The sequence below is a fragment of the Ailuropoda melanoleuca genome, chromosome 6, assembly GCF_002007445.2.
Source record: "Ailuropoda melanoleuca isolate Jingjing chromosome 6, ASM200744v2, whole genome shotgun sequence".
Classification (NCBI taxonomy): domain Eukaryota; kingdom Metazoa; phylum Chordata; class Mammalia; order Carnivora; family Ursidae; genus Ailuropoda; species Ailuropoda melanoleuca.
The window spans coordinates 119,986,191-119,998,446 of record NC_048223.1 but is presented as its reverse complement, the minus strand read 5'-3'; the positions used below and the strand labels follow the sequence as shown (position 1 = coordinate 119,998,446).

The following is a 12,256-nucleotide window of genomic DNA, read 5'->3' as shown; positions in this document are numbered from 1 at the left end:
GCATGGAGCCTGACGTGGGGCTTAATCCCACAACCCTGAGATCACGACCTGAGCCGAAACCAAGAGTCGGACACTTAACCGACTGAGCTACCCAGATGCCCCTAGCCAATTTAATTCACTTCTATATCTCATTTCATCAGGAATGCCATAGAGTGGTGTCTGATTAAAATACTATCCAAATAAATCTGAAAGAGTTCAGTTGATAAGGATAAAATGTTCTAAGCCAGGGATTGGCAACACTTTTCTATAAAGGGCCAGTAAATGTTTTGGGCTTTGTGAGCCAGACGATCTCCGTCACAACTACTCAGCTGTGCTGTTGTAGCGAACGGGCAGGACTGCGTTCCTATATGTATATAAATATCCTATCATATTCATTAATGGACACCGAAATTTGGATGTCATACAGTTTTTGTGTATCATGAAATATTGTTTTATTGTGTGTGTTTTTTTTAAACCATTTGCAAATATAAAAGCCGTTCTTAGCTCTTGGGCCATCCAAAAATAGAGGGCAGATTGATAGCTCACCAACCCCTGTGCTAAGTGATAAGAAAGTTCTGCGTCATGGCCTAATTGACAGCATCTTTTTTCTGCGTTCACTCATGGTTCAATAATGATGCACCAGAGGGTCGATGCGATGGGCGTTCCAGCAATCCTATGAAGTAGGTAACGTCCCCAGACAGTGCTGACAAAACATGCAGAGGTTTCGTCGCCCAAGATGGAGCAGTTAGCAGGTGGCAGAGTTGAGGTTCAACCCTAGGTCTGGTTAATTAACTAAAAAACCCCACAAGAAACAAAAACAGATGCTTTTGTAAAGATAGCAAATCGGATGTTATAACTGACCTTATGTCCACAGGTAAAACCTGCAGGGGGTCTGATGGCTTTAATGTGAATCTGCCTCGTTCAAAGAGGACGCAGGGATTTAGGTCTAGATTTGGGGCGACCACTGCATGACGGGCTAGGTAGGTCCCTATTCTAACCGGGAGCCGATGGCCTGGGTACTGTGACTGGCTCATACTTTGGAGGCTACAATTTTCCACGATTTATCAGGCTCCCTGTCCTACTTCCCTCTTCCTATTTTAAAATGCATTTTTATTTGGAGAAAAATGCAGATAAAAAGAACAGAAAGTGTTGCTTGTAATGGGTGCCCCGGGCCTCAGCTGCCTCCCTGGTCAGCTCACACACGTGCGCTTTTCTGTAAGCAGTCAGGGCATCGGCTGTTGCACTCGGGTCCCAGGAGGCCAGGAGGAGCAGGTGGTGCAGGGGCTGGCCCAACCCGGTGGTCGCAGAGCCACAGAAGGAATTAACAAGTGATCTGCTTCATTTTTCCAGGCTCCGCGCTGCGGACAGACCTCCTGGACGAGCCTTAGATGAGTTCTGCAAGTGGGCTTCCAAAATCAATAGGCTGCAAAAACCTATCTGGCCGGCAGACTTTTCCTTGGTCCGCTTCACATCCATCAAGGCTTCGCTCTCCCTGGTATTCTTTCTTCCCTCCGCCCCATGCAGCTTGGTGAGCACGACACAGGTCCTGGGGTTGGGGTGGGGTGGGAGGCTGGCGGCTCAGCTGCGAACACAGGTCTGGGAAATGATACCCGAAGTGAGTGGCAAAAAAACCCTGCGTCTCACTGGGGATCCTTCTAGGGGGTGCTTGTGTTCATGGTGGCCCCTATGGAGACCCTGCTCTCCCTTCTCTGGGTGTGGCCCTGGAGGGTTGAATGTCTTCCAGTGACTGTTCGGGTCTTGCTTCCTAAGATCTATGGCTACCATTTACTGAGCAGCTGCTGTGTGCCAGGCAAGGCTATCTGAACATCAGAATGGTTTCTTTCTTTCCTTTTTTTCCCCCTTACACCAGCCCTTCAAATGTATCCCTCTTTTACAGTGGAGGAAATGGAGCATCAGAGAGGAAGTGAATGTGGTGGCCTGGAGCCTAGGCTGGGCTGCAGACTCCATTCTGTCTTCCCTGGAAGCCCGTGCTAATTTCACTTTATAGGAGCCGAAAATTTGAAAAGCCTATCAGACACGCCGCCTGACATCAGACCCGTGGTGCCTGTCACGTCCCCGGGACCATTTCTCATGTCCAGGTTCTCCCTGATTGCAGCCCTTCCCCCTGGCTCCAGTCGAAGCTGGTGACCGTCTGCATGTCCACATGGCACACGGAATCAGGGGTTGTGAAGTTCCCGCCCCTCCTGGACTAGAGTTTGAGTATGTTGATAGAGGGGGGCAAGCCAGAGTTTTCTGCAGCTACCCCACTGCCCTCGTGTTCAAGGGCTTCCAAGTTGTCTGGGGAACCCATGAATGAACCCTGTCCCTTGGTCAAAGACGAGTGTGATCCCCAGGGGAAAGCATTCCTCCACAACGTGGAGCTGCTGGGACATTACCGCATCTTTCGTCCTTGGAAGCTGCTAGATTTCTAGGTTGAATCTGTGTGTGCACAGCCGGCTGCCAGCCTGGTGGACACTTGGGAAGGAAGGAGGTTTTCCTTATAAAAACAGAATGTGCTTTTGAACTTACAGTTGTCTCCAAGGTATGCCAACCCTTAGGGTTGTATCTTACCGTGAAGTCGCTGTGGGCTGTTGTTGAGGGCAGGCTGTACAGTTCGGATCTGGCAGGCAATTGGAACTAGCCATGCTGGNCAAAACTTACAGTCTCCAAGGTATGCCAACCCTTAGGGTTGTATCTTACCGTGAAATCGCTGTGGGCTGTTGTTGAGGGCAGGCTGTACAGTTCGGATCTGGCAGGCAATTGGAACTAGCCATGCTGGGGATGAGGACCATGTCTCAGTATTTGTGGGAAACGGAGACACACGTTCAGTGATTATATACTGCTACACGAACCAGCTCCTGGCACGGGTACTGTGGTTGGGTAGCAGAAAGAAAACCAGCAGCTCTAGAGACCTGGAGCTCTAGACCTGGTCTAGAGGCCATCTGTCCCCCTCCTTACTGCAAGGACATCGGAGATGCGGAGGCACAGCTTTGAAAGGAAACGCACTCATTTTGCCTTGCCAAAGTGATCTGAAAACTACTTAAGACCTTCCAACCAAGCTGGGTGATGGTTTGGCGTCCTGTGCTACGAATAGAACTAACTCCACAGTGAGTTTCTGCTTCCGGTGGCTCTGGAATGTCCTTAAAAGAATTCCAGAACCTCATAGATACTTTAAAACATCACATTTTATAATAACTCAGTTTTTTCAAGATTTTATTTATTTGAGACAGAGAGAGAGGAAGAGAGAGAGAATGAGTAGCAGGGAGAGGGAGAAGCAGGCTCCCCGTTGAGCAGGGAGCCCAAAGTGGAGTTCCATCCCCAGGACCCTGAGATCATGACCTGAGCCGAAGGCAGACACTTCACCGACTGAGCCACCCAGGCGCCCCTCAGTTAGTTGTTTTTAACTAACTGTTCAAGTTGGGAGCCTACCAAGCAAAGATTTCAAAGCCAATGGCTCCAGCTGTTGGCAGACCCAAGGACACTCAGATTGCGGATCAATCTGAGATGCATCGAGATGAGGCCAGGAATGCCTCCCTGTGCACAGTGCTCTACTGAGCATCGTGGGGACACCCCTCCCACCCCTAAAGGACTGTCACCGTTTGGAGAGAGGATGGAAGGAAAGTGACCAACAGAGCAGACAGGACACGCCAAGATGAACGAGGGGACCTGGAGAGCACAGGGGTTCGGAGGAACAAGGGATTACAGGGAGTCTGCATGGAAAAGGGGGCTTTCTCTGGACCCAACATGTGAGTAGAGGTTTGGGGTCCTCTGGGCAGAGTGGGGAGAAGACGGGTAGTAGTCAGGAGCAGACAGGCTTGGCTGGGGCAGAGTATTTGTCTTAAGTGTGGGGCTGGACAAGGGTGGGCATGTAGATTGGCCCCAGTTGTGGGAAATTTGGATTTTTTTAAAGATTTTATCTATTTATTGAGAGAGAGAGAGAGAGAGAGAGAGAGCAAGAGCAGGGGGGAGGGGCAGAGGGAGAGGGAGGGCCAGACTCCCTGCTGAGCAGAGAGCCCAATGTGGGGCTCGATCCCAGGACCCTGGAGATCATGACCTGAGCCGAAGGCAGATGTTCAACTGACTGAGCCAGCTAGGCACCCGGAGATTTGGGTTTCTACCCCGTGCAGTCAGGAGCAGAGCTCCAGGCCCACACTTCCCCCACTTGCTCCTCTNAGAGCTCCAGGCCCACACTTCCCCCACTTGCTCCTCTCTCTGGCTTCTCCACCTTGGTACTGCCACCCACCACTGCCGAGGCCCCCAGCCAGGAGCTGCCTCGGTTCTCCTCTCTCTGCCCTCCTCCCTGGGCCCATGGTCTCCAGTCTATCAGAAGTCCTGTCATCTTTGTTTTCAAGATATATTCCAGCTCCAGCCACTTTTTATCCCCTCTCCAGCTCCCATGCTGGTCCAAGGCTCCATTGTTTCTTGGCTGGGTGAGTACAATGGCTTCTTCACTAGTCTGTTTCCATCTCCCTAAGGCAGTCCAAATGATCGGTTCAACTGTACATGTGATTGGGAAATGTGTCTGCTCTTTTACTATCACATCTCCATAGCCCCAGCTCTGCACCAAGCTACCCTTCCCCTTCTCCGTCTCCATCCCCCACCTGGCCTCCTCCTGCCACACTGCGACATGTCCTGCTTGGGCCTACCTCAGGGCCTTTGCATCTGCCATGGTGTCCATCCCCAGGTTCTTGGTACTGCTCACATTTTCTCAACCAGATCTCTGCACAAACGCCATGCCCTCCGAGAGCCTTTCCTGACCCACCATCCAGACAGTCCGTCCTCTGCCTTCCAGTCCTCCTGTACCCCTTGCCTTGCCCTATTTTCTTATAGTAGTGCTCGCGATGTGAAGTGACATCATTATCCATTTGTGCACGTGCTCATTCTCTGTCTCACCCCGTGGAGTGCAGTTCTAGGGGAGATGTATCTAGTCTTGTTCATTGCAGGAGACAGGGACTCTGCGGTCATCTGGCGACCTTCTCAGAATAATGGCTTTAAAGGCATGAAATAACATACTTAAGATTACAAAGGACAGCAGGGTATTGAAATATAATTTCAATAGTTATGAAAATACTAAAAATGTGTGGTAGTATAACAGTGCGTATGCCTCTGTATTAATGAGATTCAATGTGGGTGTAATAACTATAGTAACAATTACAGTAATAACTACGTTTCAAGGTAATGATGAGGGTAAATGCTATTTTATACTGCCTGCAACAGTTATAAGATGATATGAAACTATCTGAAGTTTGGGTTGGTGACACTAGTCACAGGGACTGCTAATACTGTGGTTTGGGGCCTGTGTTCATAATTGATGGAAATGCTGAATCTTAATTTGAGGTTAGTAAAATTAAAGATATCATTTTTTTCTCCTGCCTGCAAGGAGTATCCAGTCCCATTGGATGAAACTGTCATGCACGAGCAGATAATTTCAATACAATATAGCAAATCTCATGGCCCGCACCGAGGTACTGAGCCCCCACTGGTTCTGCAGAGAAAGCACCCAGAGGGGAGGAGAATCGCTCGAGCTGAATACTGGAGAATAACTGACACTTGTCCAGACAAAGGCAGGGTTGGAAGTGTGTTCTAGACCCATGGAATAGCGTGAGTGGAGCTCAGAGTTTTAAGAGGTGGCGGGGGGGAGCAAACTGCAGTGTAGGAAGTTAAGGGGACAGATTCCTTCCACAAATATTTATTGAGCACCTACTAAGTGCCTGGAATTCTGTGCTGGAGGAGACAAATTCTCTGCTTGTAATGAGCTTGCATTTCGGTCAAGAGAGTCAGACAGCAAACAAGTAAGTATATACACTGTGTTGTCCAACAGTGATCATTCTGATACGAATAGCAGGAGGTGAGGCTGAGGTGTTCCTTCAGGAACTCTGTAGGCCATGCATGGGGTAAGGAGATGGCCGGGCAGGCACCGTGTCGGAGGTGGTGACCACGTAGAGGTGGGAACTTGGGCCACTGAGACTTGATGACACTGAGATTTCTTCCATCTGCACATTTTCAGGCAGACTAGGAAATGGGGGAAGGGTGGTCACTGTCCTGAGACTTCCTCTCCCTGGCCCGCAGAGCTCTTGGGGACCCCATTGTTCCCACACAAAGGGGCAGTGATAAGTTGGTTGTTTGTGGCTTCTGGTGCCAGTGAGAGAGGCTGCCTCCCTGCCCTATGACCCGCATGTGTGGGGTACCAGATGATGGGAGGCCTTGAGCTCTCCGCTGGTGGTGGAGGAGGGGCTGGGGCTTGCACCTGAATCACAAAAGCAGCATTGATGGGATCTGGGCAGGCGGGGGGGCAAGGACCAAGCTGGACCGCACCGGGCTGGCACAGGCTGCTCCCGGGTCCGTGAACGGCATATCCACTTCTCTGTGCTCAGTCCCACCCTCCTTGCTGCCTCCCCTTCCTTTACCCCTGCCTGCTTTCCTCCTTTCCTCCCCCTCCCTTTCTCTCCGTCCATCTTCTCTCCCCCTCCTTCCACTCCCAGGAGACAGCTAACCTGTACAGCAGGTATCCACTGCTTCCCAACCCCATCTCCTTCCCTCCAAGAGCCCCCACCCCCATGCCAGCCCCTCTCTGGCCTGTGCTCCCACCCCAGCATGCCTCATCTTCAGGTTAGCCCGCGCCTAGTCCGCTTCCCCCACCCCTCCGCTCTCTTCATCCACACTTACTTGTCCTATGTCTCAATGCCCTGCAAACCCTGCTGGGTGGGTGGCTTGGTGCTGGGCCCAAGCGCTTGTTTGGTAAGTGGAGTTACCTGGTTGATCTGAATTTGGGTTCATGCATCCGCTGGAGTCAGAGATTAATGTCTTCTCCCTTTTATGTCACGTTGGCATTATCGGGGCTCTTCCTGGCTCTGATCTTGTGGCCATGGGTCTAGGGGAAGGTGGTGTTCAATAGCTTTCTGTCTACTGCACTTCCTCACTAGGCTGAGCGCCCTTGCTCTCCTGGGGACCCAGCAGGTGTTCTGCCTCCCCAAGCCTGGTTGGCCAGGGAGGGACACTGTACTCGGGCCCAGACCTCCTGCTCTGTGCTCCCCTTCTTCTGGGGACTCGGTATACACCTGTGTCTTACCTACCACCACCTTTCTGCTTTCCCGGGTTGACCAGTCGTCTGATGAACTAGTCACACCGATGCTATGGCTTCTGGTTTCCTGGAGCCTCTCTATGTTAAATGGCACAGCCCAAGGCACAACGCAAGTCTCAAAAAAGTGGCATTTCTGCGCGATGGGCAGGTGGATTGGGTGGCCTTCTTGCTCAGCTGAATCTTCATGCATGTCCCCAGAATCACCCCGCATCACCCGCAGCAGGGCCCTGTCTTTAATCGGCACAGAGGGCTGCCTCCTGAATGTCTGTCTGATGAAGGCATGCATGCGATGGAGAGGTGATGCTGGGGCCCCGTGTTGGCACCTGCCTACCAACTGCTTGTCCCTGGGATCACAAGGCGCGTCCCATAACGGCAGAAATTTTTGTCCATTTTGTTATGTTTCCACATCAAACACCTACATGGTGTTTAGCCTAGAACTTGCACCCCCCCTCAATCCTTCTTGAATAAGTGAATGCATCAGAGTCCCCTAGCCCGGCATGACCATTCTATCCAGGAGGCTGGGGGCTGGACCGAATGAATTCTTAGGGTTCCCTGCAGTCCTGGGGATCTACCCTGTGCAGGATTTTTCCTACAATCAGGAAGAGGCCCACTTCCAGTTCCCTGACTCACAGCCAACCTGCCTTCATAATTACAGGCAGTGTTTGGATGCTTTCACATCCCCGTTCCATTTGCTCCTCACAATCACCTATGAAGCAGGTGGAACTAACTAAGCTAAGCCATTCTATAGAAGGGAAACTGAGGCTTGGGGCCATTCAATGTCTTGCCCAGGGTCACACAGACAATGAGTGAGCCCAGAAGCCAAGTCCATGGCCGTTGGCCAGCCTTCCTGTGTTGGGGGCATCTGTGAGCATTGAGGTCGTGACTGATGAGGGAGGGTCTTGAGAGGGTCTTAGAAAGGCAAGCCAGGAAGACCTTTCCACCCAAAGGAGACAAACATCCTCTAAGATTTAAATGCATGGTCTCTGAGGCCTTACAGTTGCTCACTTTTTTAGTGGAGTAAAAATCACACAACATAAAAATAATTATTCAAAAACGCACATTTTTGTGGCAGGCAGCTTATTCACAGTGTCGTGCCACATCACGCCTTACGGAGTCCCAGAATATTTTCATCAGCCCAAAAGAAAAGCCCTTCCCAGCTAGCAGTCGGTCCCTTCCCCCACCGTCACCTCAAGGCTCTGTAGCCCCCAGCCGGCTGTCTGTCTTTATGGATTTGCCTGTTCTGGGCGTGCTCAGTGAGCTCAGAGCAAACTGGACCGAGAGGCCAGTGAGGGACGGCACTGGGAATGGGAGTCAGCGGACCACGTTCTGCGAACCCTGCCTCGCGTTCACTGGCAAGCTCGCGGAGAACTTTCCTTGCTGGGTTGTGTGCTCTGCCCTGTGCAAGTTAGGTGTCGGCCCCAGGCCCCTCCTGCCTTGCACACCCCAAGCTCCAATCTATCCGTTTCTGGTACGAGTTGCTCCAGGCTCAGTGTCCAGCTTGGCATTCCCAGATGTTTTTTCCTCCACCTGCCACGTGGAACTTTCCCCAGGTTCCCATCACCGATCTCCAGCACGAACCCTCTGTGGGGCCACAGGGTCATGAATGAAGGCTCCTGGGGCAACTACGTGAGTTAATTGCATACATTTTCTGGCTTCTGAATTTTTGGCAACTAGCCGTGAACATGATGATTATCAGTATTATTATAACTGAGCACGCTGGAAAAGCAGTCCAAGAATGTGGCTGCCTTGGCCTGTCTGCTGGATGAATTCCCCATCTCCCTATGAGTCTGAGCTGGGAGCCGTGGCCCTGTCTCAGGTGGAGCTCAGCACCAGCGCCTGTGGCCACCGGGAACTGCTGCGCTCCCAACCTCCTGCCGGCCCCGCACACAGTGTGTAGTTCACATTTAACAGGATTCAAACCAGGGACAGCACTTCCTCCTCGCCCCCCTCCCCACATCCTGTTTCCAAGCGAGCCAGCTTTGCAAATGCCGCCACACCAGGGGCTGTTTGCCGCCTCGGATGCTTTAGCCGAAAGGCAACAAGCTTCATAAACGAGCACTTCTTGGGCTTTCGTGTGCTTCCCGGTCAAGTCGTAGACGTTGTTCAGCAATCTGCCTAGAGCCTGGGATTCTGCATTTCTAGCAGGTTTCCGGGGAGGCAGCGTTGGTGGTCCTCATCCCCTTGCCCGGGCTGTGTGTGTGAAGCTCAGCTGTCCCAGTGGCTTCCAGAGAATCCCTCGCAGGGCTTCTCGGCTGCTCCTGTGCTATGAACGCGGTGTTCCTTAATGGCAACAGGAGAGGTTGTCCGGGAGCTGTGACCAGCCGGGCCGCAGGAGGAGCTGTGGCCTTGCCGTGCTAATGGCCAGTGACCTGGGGCAGAGTGGTGGTCTCTTCGATCTGCTGGTTTGAACCCGAGGGCACCTCGCTTGCCCACGGGCACTTCTCGGGCTGCAGGGGTGCTCAGCCACAAGCCTGGGGATGGGGTGGGGGGCTCCCGGGGGCCCATGGGAAGGGTGGGAGATTGGGCCTCTCACCCTGCCTTAGTTCCTGCTCTCAGTCAAATGTCAACTGTTAGTGTGATTCCGGGTGTCACGTTCTGGCCACATGGGCTGCACTGTGCTGCTGAGGCAGGGAGGGGGACTAACTCCCCTTCCTGGGGTCACCCAGGCCAGACCCTGAACCATCGGGTCCCCCAGCTGGTGCTCCAGTGTCTACTGGAGGAGTGGTCACATGGCTGAGACTGTGGAGTACGTGGAGGCATCTGGAAGATTCTAAAAACAGAAGAGAATGCACACTCTAATCCTGAGAGAATGCACGGAAAGAACACCCCACTTCCCACTGGCGCTGCCATGCCCATGCTGGGCTCCCTGTCATCCCACCCCTTGGTACCATCAGTGGCCACCAAGCCTTGGGACTTAGTGTCTTTCTTCATAATTTATGGGGCAAGAGTTTCCTCTAGGAAATGGGGTGAAGAGCCAGAAATCATACATTTTGTTCTTTCCCTTTCTTTCAAGGGGAATAGGAATGCTCTTGGAAAAGGACAAGGTGTGTATCCCCATTTGGGTGCCACGAATTTCAGACCCACCTCACAGGGAGAGATGTGACTAAGCCTGACTGGGACAAGGGGCCAGGGGTGGAACGTTTCAAGCATCTTTAAATGCTCCTATTCTTCAAATCAGGGCAGAGAGGCCAAGGCCGGGGGCTGCGCAGAGAGTCGGGAATACGAGGATTTGGGGGGCAGCAGAGCAGACCTGCTAGGACAGGTCCCATAGGTCCCATGGCGCTGGTCCCATAGGTGCCTCCTGGTTGGTGGGAAATAGAAAAGGAGGCACTAGGGGTGCCCAGGTGGCTCAGTCAGTTAAGTCGACTCTTGATCTCGGCTCAGGTCATGATCCCAGGGTCCCGGGATGGAGCCCCACATTGGGTTCCCTGCTCAGCAGGGAGCTTGCTTCTCCCTCTCCCTCTGCTGCTCCCCCTGCTTGTGCTCTCTCTCTCTCTAAAAAAAAATAAGTAAATAAAAAGGAGGCATCAGAGTGAAAGCCCATGGGGAGCAAAATGAGGGGTTTCTTCTCAGAGCAAGTGGGGAAAGGCTAAGGAGTGTGAAGAGTCGCGTCTGAGAAAAAGCTAGTTGTCGCCAAGAATCTGCCTTGGAGTGAGTGCTTTACAGGCGTGTTGACTCAGTTAATCCTCAAAGGCTCATGCAGGGGAGATGTTTTTATGCCCATCTTACAGATGCAAAAACCGAGGCTCCTTTGAAGGAGGCCACAGTGTGGCCCCTGGAGGGTGGAGCCCCAGGCCTGGCTCTGTAAGCAGCATGCCAAACGCTCCAGATGATTCCAAGTTGCTGTAGTTAGAGCCTCAGGTCTGGGGTGGGGTGGTGGCCGCTGCTCTTCAGAGGGGACCACTTTGCCTCTAACACTGAGACATAGCATCTATGGAAACTCGGTGGGGAGAAATAGCACGAGATGACCTTCTGGAAGCATTCTGTGGGTCCTCCAGGCAAAAAGGTTTCTGAGCTTGGGCCAAATGTTGGAAGAGCTTTACAACGGCGTGGAATTAGCCTGTGTAGGCCGAGCATGCTATCTTCTAGCTGGTAGCTGAAGGTGAGTCAAGCTCCCGCTGTTTTCCAGCAGATTCAAAACAAGAGGGCAGTTTTGTATTTGCTAATGTTTCCATAAGATAAGGCTTTTGTCTTTAAAAAGATTGTATTGATTCAGGCTTTCCAAGACGCCTGTCTTGATCTGTTTCTGTGCGGAAATCCAAGCCAGTACATCAGCATTGAATCAATGGTGGACGTTTATTGAGTGTTTACCATGTGCCAGATATGTTTAAATGCACTTTACGGGTATTGCCTCCTGAACCCTCACTACAAGCCTAGGATGCAGGTACTGTTACTATTTGATAGATGAGGACACTGAGGCCCAGAGAGGTTCAGTAACTTTCCCTTGATCACTCAGCCAGGAAATGTTGGAACCAAGATACGAGACCAGATGTGTGTGTGTGTTTGTTTTAAAAAATTGTTTACTTTGGAAAATTTCCAACACATAAAAGAGGAGAGAATTGCATCATGAACCTCCACGTTTCCATCACCTAATTTCAACGATGATCGACATTCTGCCATCTTGTTTTCTTTTTCTTCCCCTACATTTGTTGTTGTTTTCTGGGTTATTTTAATCCTGGACATCATATCATTTCACCTATAAATACTTTAGTGAGTAAGTCGCAGAGAAGGACCTTTCCTTTTCCATATAACCATAATACGATAATTGCTCCCCCCAATTTTTCCTTTATCTCATCTAACACTGGGTCCATGATCAATTTTCCCTGATCACCCCCAAAATGTCCTTTTGCAGTTGGTGTGTTTGAATCAAGGTGCAACCACCCAACACTGCGCTTGGGTGATGTTTCTCGTCTCTTTAGAACGGCTTCCCACTCTTCTCCAGGCTATTTCTGGGTAGAATGGTCTAGGTCTTGCTGTTTCCACCATGGTGTCATTCAACATGTTCCTCTGTCCCTTACATTTCCTTTACCGTGGGAGTTAGAATGAGGGGTGGGATTCCATTCAGGCTTAATTCTCTGGAAGGAATCCTTCCTGGGTATCGCTCTTCCTCCCTCTTAAGCAGGCTGTCTGGTGATCCCGTTTTTAAGGATGCCAATTGTTCTGTGGTTTCAGGTGGTGTCAGCCTGGTCACTTCAC

General features: G+C 51.4%; 1 long non-coding RNA gene across 1 annotated transcript in view; it reads left to right on the top strand.

Annotated features, from left to right (window-relative positions):
* Positions 1-1,405: 1,405 nt before the first annotated feature.
* LOC117802601 overlaps positions 1,406-12,256 on the top strand; it is a 39,982-nt gene continuing 29,131 nt past the window's right edge. Inside the window, exon 1 of the long non-coding RNA XR_004625960.1 lies at positions 1,406-1,507. This is a non-coding gene — a long non-coding RNA (uncharacterized LOC117802601). The remainder of the gene's footprint in view (positions 1,508-12,256) is intronic.